The 14,198-nt window shown below is 34.4% G+C and overlaps 1 protein-coding gene across 1 annotated transcript in view; it reads right to left on the bottom strand.

The window, feature by feature from the left end:
- The window catches only part of CDH19 (cadherin 19), a 114,087-nt gene extending 113,261 nt beyond the window's left edge, over positions 1-826 (bottom strand). Inside the window, exon 1 of the mRNA XM_039711175.1 lies at positions 694-826. The gene's annotated coding sequence lies outside the window, so the exon portion shown is untranslated. The remainder of the gene's footprint in view (positions 1-693) is intronic.
- Between the last annotated feature and the right edge of the window lie 13,372 nt (positions 827-14,198).

The raw sequence follows: 14,198 nt of genomic DNA, 5'->3' as shown, positions 1-14,198 counted from the left end.
GATGCCATCACTCCAAACCTCATCTCCTTCCTCCTTATTCCCACATCTTATATACAGAACATGATGCCATATGGTCTGAAATATCCCTTTGGTCACTTGGGGTCATCTGTCCTAGCTCTGTCTCCTCCCAGCCTCCAAAGCACCCCCAATATCCTCACCAGTGTGGCAGTACAAAAAGCAGAAAGGACTTTGGGTCTGTGCAATCCCTGCTCAGCAATAACAAAAACATCTGTCAATTATCAACTCCCTTTTCACCACAAATCCAAAACATTAACCCATACCAGCTATTGTGAAGAAAATTAACTCAACTTCAGCCAAAACCAGGAAATTCAGAAAAAAACTGTACAACCTTTCAAACAACAGAGATGTTCTTTAGGGCAACGTGATGAAAAATCAAAGTGAAAGGAGGAAAACTAGGAACCTGCTATCCATTTCAGGGGAGTAAGAGTAAGGCATATTGAATCGCAGAGCCCCTTTTTAAGTCTGAACACTGCTTTCCCAGAAGAGCAGAACACCTTTTCAAGACCTCCCTACACTTGATCATATCTATACCAACATAAACCCATCCTAGGCACAAAGAAATAATGGCTTTGCTGTCATGCCCAAATTCTGTCTTGAAATAGAGCATGCAAACAAGTCCTAAGTTTAAGAGAGAAGGAACACAGATGTGCAAAGGAAAAATAAATGCTGTACCTGCTCTCTTCCTTTAATGAGTTGCCTCTTTCTGTGAAGGAATTCCTCCTAGATATCCTTTTCTCTGCTTGGCTGTGTCTCAGCATTCACTTGTGTTGTACATCATTTATCAGTACCAGCTCTGGGAGATAACCAGCATCTGTGAGATATGTAGTATGTTTTGGATGAAAGCTGTCCCTGTTGCCTTTAACAATGCCAATTGTTCTACATCCCCAGTGTTCTGCACTTGTCTTCAGTGGTTAGAAACGGCATTCCCAGCTGCAGTGGGAAAGGTTTTTGAATAAATATTAGGCAGACTGCAAACATGCTATATATAAGTTTTGCATGGATGGTTTTTCAAACTGTGAGTAACAGTAGGTTTTGCAATTTTTGAGTGTCTAAATTAGGGGCCTATTTTCTTAATTGTCAGAAAGGAAAAACCACCATTGTCCTTTGTTTTTTGGTCAATAAAAAGACTTCATAATTTCTGATTAATGATATCGGATTCAGACTTGAGATCCCAGACCCTGGAGGGTCTCAAACACCTGACAGCAATTCCATCCACACTACACTTTGGTAAAAACAATTTTTTCCTTCAAAAATATCTGCAGAATTTTGTGTCACAGTATGATAGCTTCTCTGGTACAAACCATCCTATCTGCATCATTCAGAATGATGGTCTTCAGAAGCGCTGGGCATGAGGAAACTTTCTGCTGCATGAAGAGGTCTGACTCATCTCTCGCCATGGTGTCCAAGCAAGCTGTCTGTGGCTGCTTTGATAGCAAGAAAAACAGCTGAGATCTGTAAGAAGGAGACTGCCTCAGAATGTCTGTGTTCTCTATTTAGAAGTCACATGGATCCAAATTTAAGAAGATGGGATAATTTCTCTATTTCCATTCTAAACTCGACATGGGGAGTTTCTGAAGGTATTCTCCAAATGGGATATTACAAATCTACATTTTGGCACACAAGGTCATAGAAGTGTTGTGTTCACCTTTACCTTTTCAGTAGTAGTTGTGGAAGACAGGGCTGGACAACACCCAGAGGTGGGATCCCATGACTCCCATGTATACATGCATACATGAATGATTTGGGTAATAAGATGTCTTGGTTTGAAAAGACAGGTGTCTGCTATGGAAGACAGGAGCCTGTCTTGAAATGGAAAATGTAAATCCCCTCCTTCTGAATTATTATAATTTTGAAATTAAGGGGCTCTCAGGCAAAGATATGGGAGTAGGAATAACAGTTCTTTATTAGGAAAAGTAAAAACAAAAATGCAGTAATACAAAACAATCCTGACAGAACACAACCTGACACACTGTGGGTCAGGATGTTGGTAGCAGTTCAATTAAATGGTGGCTACAGTCCTCCTGGAGTGACAGGTGTGGTTCTGTAGAAATTGTGATCCTGTAGAAGGGTATAGTTTTCTTCTGAAGGTTCAGTGATGATGTAGATGGGCTGGGTTTTCTTCTAGGAGTCCAGTGGGAAAAGGTTGTGTGCCGTGTTCTAAATCTCAGATTATATCCAGGTAGGAATGCTTGGCTCCTCCCCCTGGGTGGAGCACCTCACAATGGGATGATGCCATTTTATCGGTCAGGCAGTGCAACTCAATGGCCCATTAACAGAAGATATTTTCTGGAGGGAGGATTGGTTTGTGGAGGAGATAGAGAAATCTATCTGCCACCTGGTTTTAACAGGTGGCCCAATTAACAGCAGATAACTGGCCCACCTCTAACAGAGGGTGATAGAATACACACCCCTAGGTACATCTTGCATTTGCAACTTAAGACTTATTAATATAATGCAAATCAAGATAGGATGCTATTACAAAAAATTGTATTGGACCATCTAATTTAAGGGTCTATACTCTGACTTGTTTTTTGAGCAACTTACCATTTCTCATTAACACTCTGGAGCTTATTATTAGCTTCATAGATGAGACGATGGGGACCTGACATACTGGCTGACTTCACAGTTGTTCAAAGACACTTCCACTGCAAAAGAATCTGTTCAAAACTAGGGCTTTACTCTTTCTGTTAATTTGAAAATGTGAAAGTCAATGAGAAGACAATACCAATGCTTGCAAGTCTGAGGAAATTGGTCCTTTTTCCTTAAATTATGTTTCCAGTTTTACCATGATGTTAAAATACTTGCTACAGATTCGTTCTTAGTAGTTGATTTTGTTATTGCCTTGGACTTCAATAACTATTCTGCAATCACAAAAATGGAGGTTGTCAAGGAGAACTGATTTTCTGCTTAACTACAGGCCATTTATCATTCTTGCACTGTATCTCTGTGTATTTGCTGAGACATAGGTACATCAGTCATCTGTCATGTGCTGGTTTGCAGCTAGATCTGGATTGTCCCTTTTTATTTTCATTCCATGCACAAGGATGAAAGGACAAGGCAGCAGTGACTTTAGCCTTGCCCTGAGGTGTTGCCAGGGCACAACTCAAAAGTAATACCAAGTTCTGCAACCCAGTAAAATTTCCATGTCCTCCACTTCTGAGCTATGTTCTTTGTCTTAAGGCTTGGCAGGTTAGTTAAGGTTTAAGGCTCATTTAAAATTTGATTTATTTCAGGCACTCTCAAGAGTTTTATTAATACTAAGTGCAGTGGGAAGCCCTGTGATTATCATTTATATGATCAGATGAGATAAATAATAGGCAGATAAGCGTTTATGCACAGATAGGCAGAAATACATCTTAAATAAGATGCTTACAATCATATCATCACGGACATTAAGAAGTTGTTCTCATTTGCAACATTCCAAACCCATTGCACAGAAATGAATTTTGGTGACCAGTAGTATAACTAAAATGTAGAATGAAACAATGTGAAAATTAAAACTGCGAAAAATATCAATAGGCTTTCACCTGTCTGTGTTGTTTCTAATTTTTATTTATTAAGTTTTATTAATCTGCCTCCATTAATCCTATGTGGTCCAAACACTGCTTTATGAGACGCCAATGTTTTGCACAGTCAACTTATCTTATCAATCCACTTGATGTGGATTGATAGTAAACAAGTGGCTGTTACAAAACTGAAACAGGGACAAAAAGAGGAGGAGTATCTGTAACCAATGGAGCTTCACCATGATGCTTCCAAATGTATTTAACAGTAGTTTTAAGAATTTTTATACCCAGAATTTTCCAGCTGTTTATAATGTCAGATGCAGCAGCTTTCTGTGTGGCAATTCCAATCTTCTTCACTGGAAAAAAAAAAAATACAACCCAAAACAAACAAACCCTTCAAGCCTATTTTAGGCTCTGCTATGTCTCAAAGAAGCTGTCAGCTAATAGCACGGAAAGTTTCTGATCATTGAACCTATAGTCTGTTGGGAATCTGGGTGTTCACATGAATACTATTTTCAATATTATCCTGGAACACAAATTATTATTTGCCTGATTTTGCTGAATGAACAGGTTTTTTTTTTTAAACATAAAATTTTACTCGAAAGCATTTAGAAAAAGAACAGCAAGCACATCTTTAGCAAAACTAAGATATGATTTCCCTCACTTACTTCTTTAATAGACACATCAATCTCTTGTCATGGTTTTGTTGCTATACATATAGAGCAAACCTCTTTTTTATTCAGACTGCTTTACTTTTATTTTAGATGGAGGAAAACTAAAAACAAGAAAACGCCAAAAGAGGAATTATAATATGTTGATTCCCAGCTGAAATGCTAACTGGGAGCTCTTTCAGCAGGAAGCATGCTATGCTTAAAGGCACAGTAAACCCTGAATATTTGTTTTCTTGTGCTATTTATAAGCTTCTCACTCCTAATTTTTTTTTCAATTCCATCTAGTATATGAAGAATGATCACAGTCTTCCATTTTATATAACATATTACATGTGAGTCCTGCACCTACAGCCACTTTAAATGTCCTGATAAACAAAGGAGCTGCCAAGAGTTATCATAGATAATGCTGCCCTGGAAATTGATCTGATGCCTTGAGAGTAATTATGGTTTTATTCTGTACAGTTTGGCTCTAGTCTTTTCACTTTTGTCTTGATTTAATAGTTCACAGATCCTTTTTCCCCCTTATTTGCTCTCTCCTTCAGAGAACCCAGAGAACCTGCTGCTACACAATGCTAATGCCAAATGGCTTCTTGGAAACTCCTGCCTTGTGCTTCTCATGGCCTGCCTTGTGCTTCTGACTTACTTTTTACACCTTCTTCATCAAGGGACCACTCTGATAATTCATGGGAAGCTATAGAAATCTTCCCAAGTCCTATCAAAATGCTGATATTTATATTCAACCCCAAAAATAATTTTAGAAATTAATGACATGTATGAATGTATGCATGAAGTAGAAAATATAAGACAGTTAATCCTCCTCAATGTCTGCATCTGTCCAGCACTTCTATATGCCAAGAAAAATTTCAAGGTGTTTCTTTCTCTTTTTATAGTGATTAATGGGATATGATATTTTATAGTGATTTAATGACATAATGACCACTGTAGACAAGTTTAACAATATGCTCAAAATTAAAAACAAATATTACTGCAGTGCACCCTACATAGTAAGTATTTTCACAAAGTTCGTCCTATTTTTCCTTCTTCCTAATTTATCCCAAGTATACAAAGCCACCTTAAGTTTTAAGTATACTGCAGCCAATACAGAAAAAAAGAAAGAAAAATTCATAAGAAATTTAATTTTAGCCTGATTTAATATATTTCTAATATTTAAATTTTTTGTGCTTGTATTTACTATGCAAAGGTATTTTCCAGAATAGTATTTTCAGACTAAACATGGAAATTTATCTTCAAAAAAATCTTAGAAATTTTTGTGTGCACATCAAAAAAGGCAAATAATATTGATTTCTGAACACAGGAAATTTCACTGCATTTCACAATAATGATAGAATCAGCAGACAGGAAGGATGTCTCTGAAAATCCTCTTATCCAGTCTTTTCAGCTGTGATTTGTCCATGCTTAATAATTGAGACTTCAACACTCAGGTAAATTTTGATATATACTGAGCAAAACACACAGACACACACACATGTATATATAAACCCACATTAATCTCTAATGATTTTGTTATTTAGAAGGAAAATATACTGCTTTTCTCCACCAACATTTCAGCATATGTCAAGGTAGATGCATTACTGTGGCACAAAGAGGCGTAAGGATCTTAATAACAATATTCTTCAAGACTGGTCTTCCAAAACAATTAAATACATCAACTTTCAGAAAGGAGAATATAACTTCTTAGTGCCCTAAAATCTACAGCTTGAGTAAGATACTTTACTGCCTAAGGAAAGTTTTACATTAAGAAAAAAATTGAGGAAATCTTCTTGCGTTCATTCTATAAAATGCCATGCCATTCTATTTAACAGTTAAACTTACAGGCCTTAACTCAACTTCTGATTTTTTTTTTTTATCTTGCCTTCAGCATACAAATCACAGTTCTGTGCCTGAAGTTCTCAGAAGACATCAGTTTTTCATAATATCTCCCACAGACTGTACATATTGGGTGCTTCAAACTCTGCTTAAATAATTGCAGAAGTCTCTGGATTGAGATTTGGAGAACAGTAGCTTCCCCTACTGTGGTTGTCATGAGGATTTCCATCCATTAGCAAACATACAGGAGGGATAAGAAGAGAACTAACAAAATGCCAACTTGCTTCCTGTGATATTTAATGTCATATTCAAAGGGCAGCAGACTTCTTGTCTGCACACGAACTGCAGTAAAGCTGCTAAAAAAGCAGATATTAAGATTCAAATTTCATAGTGATCTAGACACCTGTCAGTCACTCTGTAATTCTGATTTTTTTGCTGTGATTTTGCTAGGTCTGCTCATGTTAACCCTTAAGACTAATAATAAATTTTAAAAATCCATGACTAATAATAAATTTAAAAAACCATTTTCCACTAGACTATGTGTATTAATATGTTCTTCCCAAAAAAATAATATTTTAATAATTTGAAAATTTTCTGAAAGACCTGAAGATGTAATCACTGTAAAATATTAATTCCTACCTAATGATTTCATGCAGTAATTTTTGTCCCTAATCTCTGTTTTGGGGGATTTTTGTCTAATGTAAGTTTATTTTTTATTAGATTATCTTGTTTCTTATCAATTCAAATGAAGGAATCAGTGATAAACCATTGCAGCTCTATGCAATATGTGTTAGACTGCTTTGGAATTTCACTGCTTCCTACGTTTAACCTTCCTGTCTTTGTAGTACAAATTTGTAACACAAATTTGACAGCAGACACATCATTTCAGGAAGTGATACAGGGCTGCCATGATGAGAATTCCACAAGAACCTGTCTTGCTACAAGAAAAAATTAAATGCTTATGTACAGTAAACTTTTGCAGAGTTCCCTAGTGAAGCTGAAATCAGCATGATTCTGAGGCTGTAAACCCTTTGCACGGAAAATGTAAAACTCAGAATGTTCAGAGAGAGAAACTACAATGTATTGTGCTGTGTTCTGATTTTCCCACAGAACACATTTTATTTCATTTTTTTTGTTATAAGCATTTCCCCTTCGTTTTGTCATTTCTCTTGTTTAATGTCAGTGCATTTGCAACTTCACTAACCCTAGTTATCAGTCACCACTCAGAGCAGTAGAAGACAGAGACGTATCAAGCAAGCTAGCTTGGTCCCCAGTTATTGCTGTTGTCTATAAATAATGCTGTCAGACTGCCTAGACACCCCAGTCATTTATATGGATTCCACAGAACTGCCTAAAAGTACTCCAAAAAAAGATCATAAACCAAAAGTGTAGTGCAATAAATTTTCTTCACTTTTTTTTCCTGATTTTATTATAAGTTATATAAAATAATGCTATGCACATCATTAAAGATATGTGCACTGTTTGAGAATAAGGTTTTTGACCTCAATGCTCAAATTCTTAATGTATAGTTTATCTTGCAAAAATAGTGTTCCATTTACTCTAATTTTATTTTCTTGAAGTTCACAAGTGTTATCACTTTATTTATCTACACCCCCCCACACCAGTTACATGTGTCAGAAGTTACTAGAAGTGTAATAGTCTCACAGTTGGTTTTCTATCTTCTAGTGTTAATATTTTTCCATATTTCCAGAAATATTTCCACACAACTTTATTTTTTTCCTCCACTTATCACATATTCCATTGTTTCTTCCTTTCTCTCAGTTTCTTGAACTTCAGGTCTTTGCTTATTAAATGACAAATGCCTCATTTTTCTGGCATTGCTCACACATTGGTTCAAAACTTAAGGGTCAACAACTAAGTAGAGAAGAAAACAAATTTGTTTTCAGTTCTGGATTACCTTATTTTCTGGTCATTCTGACAGCAAATGAGGCTGACATCACTTACAGTAAAAGAACTTATGATTCTGATTTTCTGTACAAGTAATTTTGGTTACATAGGCAGATAGAATCTGAGTCTGGAAACTAAAGGCTTCAAAGAAAGAATTTGTTATGATTTTTAGAATAATTTGCCTAATTGTATTTTTTCCATTTATGTTACTAAAAAATTCTAAAACATTCTCAAGTAGAAAAAATGCTTTAAAATATATATATATTTTTAAACATAGGTCTTGCTGACTCTCTTTGTGAAAGATGAACAGGTTAATTTCTTCAATTGCATTATTTTTCTGTTATTAGGAGAAAGAAGTGGAGTATATGTGTATTTTCTGTGCTGCAAAGCAGTTTTTGTGGCCTCCTGTGGATTTCCCTGCATGGAAAAATAGGCTGGATTTTGATTTTTGTTATTATTATTCCTGAGTCCATTCTTCTTTTCTAGTGTTGCTATTTTTCATCTGCAGTTCTGAAGCAGTGGCAGATTGCTTTTCTGTATTAGATAATATAATCAAATAGATCAGTGTCTTAAAGAATACTATCATCTCAAAAATCACTTCAGTTTGAAAACATTGTGCTTGTTCTTGTTATAATTTACAAGAAACATACCATATTTCTATAAAAAAAGGTGATGGAGGATAATCTAATTTCTTTCAGTATGTTTACTGTGTGCATTTCACAGCACTTTACAGTCAGTTTCAGTTTCTTGCCTGCTAGACAGACTCCTGTTTCTATGGTATAGGCAGGAATATTATTTTAGGTGGAAATCATCACTCTAAAATCACAAGAGGTGAAGGGGAGATTAACTACCATATACAATACTTGAAAATATATTCATATACATTTTTTTTAGAAATAGCTATATTTCAGACTGATGATACCATGCCAAGTAAGCTAATATTTTCAGACTATTGTAAGCTAATATTTTCAGGCTATCTAGTGAGAATATGTTCTTCCCTGTTTTCTCTGTGTTAGCATATCTTGTATTTTGCTTTAATTGTTTAAATTACCTAAGATTTCTTCTTCCATTGAACAACTTCAGTGTAAATACTTTTTCCTCACAATCTTGAGATCAAAGTCCTGTAGAGATATACATTTTAATATGCAATGTTCATATTTTCATTTGCTTAATGTGTAGTTCAAAGTCAGGGGATACTTAAACACATAAAATTCTATTACTAAATCCTCTCTGTTACTCCTTCACAGTCAATCTAAATCCAAATAATTTTAATTACAAATTCTAAATTATTGTGTCACAATCCTTCCTTCCCTTCATCTTTTTGGATCAAAAATATTTCCAGTTCTCTATTTTTCTAATTACCTGCTGTTGAAATGCAAATTTTTTTTTTTTTTTTTAATATAGAGATGAAACAGACTTTTCCATAAATTCTACCATAACAAATTCATCTTTAACTTCATATAGCCTTCTAGTGGGTGGTTTACAACATATCAGAGAATTGTAAACTTATCAAGAGTTCAGTATGGTGTACAGAGTCCTTGTTCAGTGAGTTAGAACAATGAAATGAAATGGAGGGAAAAACAGCAGAAATAGGGAAGTGGTCTTACAAAGGCCTCACTGATAGATAGAAAACAGTATATCACAAACTAAAGGAAAGAGATAAAGAGCTGATTTGACTAGAAAAGAGAAGGAATGTAACACTTACAGTGGATTAGAAGCCAGTAGCTCTGCAGAAAGGCAGGGAACAGAGCTGAAAAGGATTTATCCAGAATTAGACCAAGTCTAGTTCTTTTGGGCCAACTGATAAAATCTGAACTGGGATGGCCCATGATTATGTATGAGTTATTTTTAAAATTAGTTTCTGGGTTTATGTAAGAATTGAAGACATCATGGTTAAGACATACTTCAGCTGGGATGGTACTTTAGAACACAAGAGTGCTGGAAAATATATGTTGAAAATTGAGTGCAACAAAACCACCTAATATTGCTTCTATCAGGACATCCATAGTTTTTGATTCAAACTCTCACTGTTGTTTATATGGAGTTGAAAATTTCATATGAAGGAGTTTGACAGTATTAAACAAAATCTCGGATTTAGATATCCAAGTTCAAAAAAAAAGTGTGTTTAGTTCAAAATTCTTGTACAATCAGTGAAAAACTAAAACACTAGAGAAACTGTGAGAACTATGAAACATTATTCACTTTAAATAAATTGTCCATAAAACATAGGATACACTTTAAGTCTCAAGCCTGATACAATTTAGCATAACAGATGTCATTGACACCCATGAGAATACACAGCACAAAAGCCAACATCTAGCTTTGCTTGCCTTATATATTTATAAGGAAAACCAATAAGTTCTGACATGGAGGCCATGACAAAAAGATTGTTCAATGAGCAGTACAAGCACAAGGCACTATTGACATTTTGTGAAACCGTGATTTGCCAGCTCATATTTCTAATTATATACAAAGAGAAATAAACTTGGAGGGATACCAGTGCTTTATGCATTTGATCTTCAATTAATAAAATATATTTTAAAGGAGATATTTTAGTATTTCATCTGAAAAAAAAAAAGGAATCAGTGAAAATGAAAATATTCTTGCTTCTCTTCCCTTGCTGCATTGTCTCAGATGTGGCAAATTTTCCTTAGATTTCACACATCCTGATTTTCTAGTAACTCTACAGAAAAAAAACCAAACAAAACAAAGTCAAATAAAAAAAAGAAAACACACCCTATTCTCAAAAAAACCCCAAGAAACAAACAAAACCCCCTCATTTATAAATACATATATAAATAATAAATTAATGGAAGATTTTTTTTTTTACATTGATGGAAAGGGTAATTTCTTGCAGTCTATGAATACAAGTATTTTAGTATGTACAAGTATGGAAACACTAGACCTTCAATACCTGGTTATATATAACCTACCTCCTTACCTGCTCTGTGTTAGAAATATGAGTTATATTTAAGTGGTATTTTGAGAAACTGAGAATTTTGAGACATATTTAAGCAAGTTCGGACAGAAATAATGACCCTGTTTAAAGTTAGCTCCTCCTGTATTGTACTTAAACACAAACAAACTTTCATTTCTGGGTAGCATTCAAAAAAAATCCTTCTGTCTTCCTTTGTTACAAACATTTTACACATGATTTTATTCAGACTAATCATTTTTTCATTCATGACAGGAATTTATAAAAGCAATGAAATACATTTGTACTCATCAATTTCCAAACTCAAAACTTATATAGAATGAATGGTGCTTTGTTTTATCAGTTTTATCTTTAATCTTGTTGATTAAAAATTACAGTTCACTGCTGTAATTACAACAGAATAAATTTCCTGGCGCCTTCCATTGTTTTTAATTTAGTATAAAACACCACTGATTTTCCACTCAACCCCTATGAAGCTTGAGAAGTTCAGTAAGGGTAGGAGAACCTGCAGAGCCACAAAGATGGGATGATTTCTGTATGCTTTACAGCAGAATTAGAAACTTTGTTGAAGACAGTTACCTAACTACAGATAAAACTGCAACACCTGATCAATGTATTCTGCATATTTTGAAGGATAAAAACTACCAACAATCACAGAGCAAGGTGAACCACATATGAACCCCACATGCTCTAAATTGGTAGTTTTCTGATGTTTGAGGTTTTCAGCTATTTAAAAGTACTAGCACTACCTATGATTTTTTCCTTTAAATACAGAAAACAAAAAGGTCAAATTTAATGCAAAAGTATTTATTTTGAATGAAGTTCAGAATGTGTGAACTTATGCTTACAAATACAGCCCCAGGCCTTTCTTATTTTTGTGAATTTTACTCCTGACTCTCATAGTATACAGCTAATGGGAGTGGAGCTCTCAAAACATTTTTAGCAATCAGAACTTTTGTTCATAGATTTTCCTGAAAAATCCATTCACTTACTGCTGCTAGAAAACAGCCTTACATCTAATAAACATTTCTGCTTGTCTGAACAACTCAACTATCTAAACATTCAGAATGATCACACCCAGCTGTCTCTCAGAAGTCAAAGCATTTTCCCCCTGGATCTTTAATTCAACCATACAGAATCTTGTAATACTTTTGTGTCAAAGGGAAGCCAGAATGCAACCAGAAACTTATATTTCAGTTCTTACTAAGATATAATAAGAAGACAAAGGTATTTCAAAATAAGATTATTTATTTCATAACAATGATATCATAAAATGATAAAAAAGTATAGAAACAATCAAACAAGGAAATACAGAGCACTGGAAAAAGTAGCATTGGAACCAAACTTTTATCTCTCTCACTTTTTTTTCTTTTTTTTTCTCATTTTTTTCCTTTCCAAATTGCAGCAACAAAATATAGATTTTATAAATGACCTTAATGTTTTAAAATAATTGTCTAGGTAGTTAGATTTGTATTAGTTTTGTTTATAATCTAGCCTAAAGGAAAGCAGATCTGTGATTTACGTATGCCTGAACTGTAGTGCTATTCTTTGAAGTTTGAAAGGAATGGTATCTCCTATTAAACTAATTTATATTGGTGAGGAAAAAAGTCAGTCAAGTGTTCAGGCCCTTAGGATTTCTTTTTCAGACATAAGGATTACAGAATAGAGTGTCCTGGTAAGTGCCTAGCACTTCCACCAAAGCTGTGACAGGACATTTGTGGGTCATGTTAGTATGGAACAACAAACAAAGGACCCAGCATTGCCAGGGACATGCTTTTTAAAAGAATAAGACCTCTCAGTGTAGTAGAGACACCAATTCCTCTGTGTTGTTTTATGAGGAAACAATTTTCTTCCCTTCATCACATGGGCCTATTTATACCTTGATCTTATAGTTTTATCTATTCTGGAACAAAATTACAGTCTCATAAAATAGAGCAGAGGTATTCTAACTACACAATTACACTTCAGTGTGCAATATAGTAGACTGTTATTAAGAAGTGATTGTTTTGTTTAATTGCTGATTATAAATAATATTAAACGCATGCATTGGTGTAACATTTATAGGCAAAATATTGTAAAGATATGTGCAAATAATATATATTTAATAATTATACAGCATCTTTACAGGTTTTTTTTTAATTTCATAAGTCCTGATAAAAGTTTGGTATTCTTTTTCTGAGTATATCATAGCCTCTATTAGCTCCACTAAGATAACTTGTTTCTCTAAATACTGGAGGTAACTGTACTCTTTGTATCTCCCCTTAAAAAATACCCTGCTGCAATTTTTATGCAAGATTATCCTCATGCATAATGTAAAGAATTATTTGATTAAGGCTGGATGAATCTCACAATATGGAGACTGAGTTAATAGAGATTGAGTAACTTCCCAAAATATTAACAGTTACCTGCACTTAACAGAGAATACTATAGCAGTGACCATAGTGACTAAAGACCATACTTCATGATATTTTTTAGCCCTAGTTAGGAACCTGATTACAAATCTTTATTTCTTTGTTCATCCAGAAAATACAAATATTGAGAGAAAATCAAAATAAAAACTACATCAGAAACTTGCCTTCAATTTTCACAGAGATTGGGTCTGCATCCTAATCACACTATATTGCTCTCCTCCCATTTCATAAATGCTATAATTTAGAATTTAAAATAATATGTTCGCCTTTCATATCAAAACATGAAAATTTTAGGATGCCTAAACTAACAGTTAAACAGAAAGTCTGATAATAGATGATTTTCTTTTCAATACACTGTGAGTTGCTATTAAATTAAATTTGGTTATACAGGATCCTATCAGTAATCTTGTTGAATTTTAGCTTGTGTCCCATATTCATGAACCATATTAAATGCAGATATGGCAGCTGCTCATTTGGCTAACATAATAGGAATTGAGTCATTGATAACTCAACTAAAAGCAAAAGCTATTACATTTCTAGCAAAATCATCAACATGTCGTTACCAGGGGCTATAAGAAGTTATATCCTTTGCAAAATGGCTCTGAAGGGTGCTTACAGTGTAGTCTCACTAATAAAATCCCTATTTCCATTGTACAAACCAAGTCCAAAATATTGGAAAATAGATCTACAACAACTTTAATAGGAGCTTAGATGCCCAGTATGCATGTGGGAACTTATGCATAGACACATAAACTTATGAATTTAAATTTGATGTTGAATTTCAAGCAGATTTTGTAACTCTTAATTCTCTAGGGCAGAAAAGAACTGTTGGCTTGACTGAGTCTTCAGTGGCCCCTGTAAAGCTCTCTGAAACCATGAGATATTCCCTTCCCCAGCTGATAACATGAGAAGAGATCTC

The sequence above is a fragment of the Passer montanus genome, unplaced genomic scaffold (genome assembly GCF_014805655.1).
Source record: "Passer montanus isolate IOZ18808 unplaced genomic scaffold, ASM1480565v1 scaffold24, whole genome shotgun sequence".
Lineage (NCBI taxonomy): Eukaryota > Metazoa > Chordata > Aves > Passeriformes > Passeridae > Passer > Passer montanus.
Note: the sequence above shows the minus strand (reverse complement) of the source record. Positions and strands in the feature narration are given on the sequence as shown.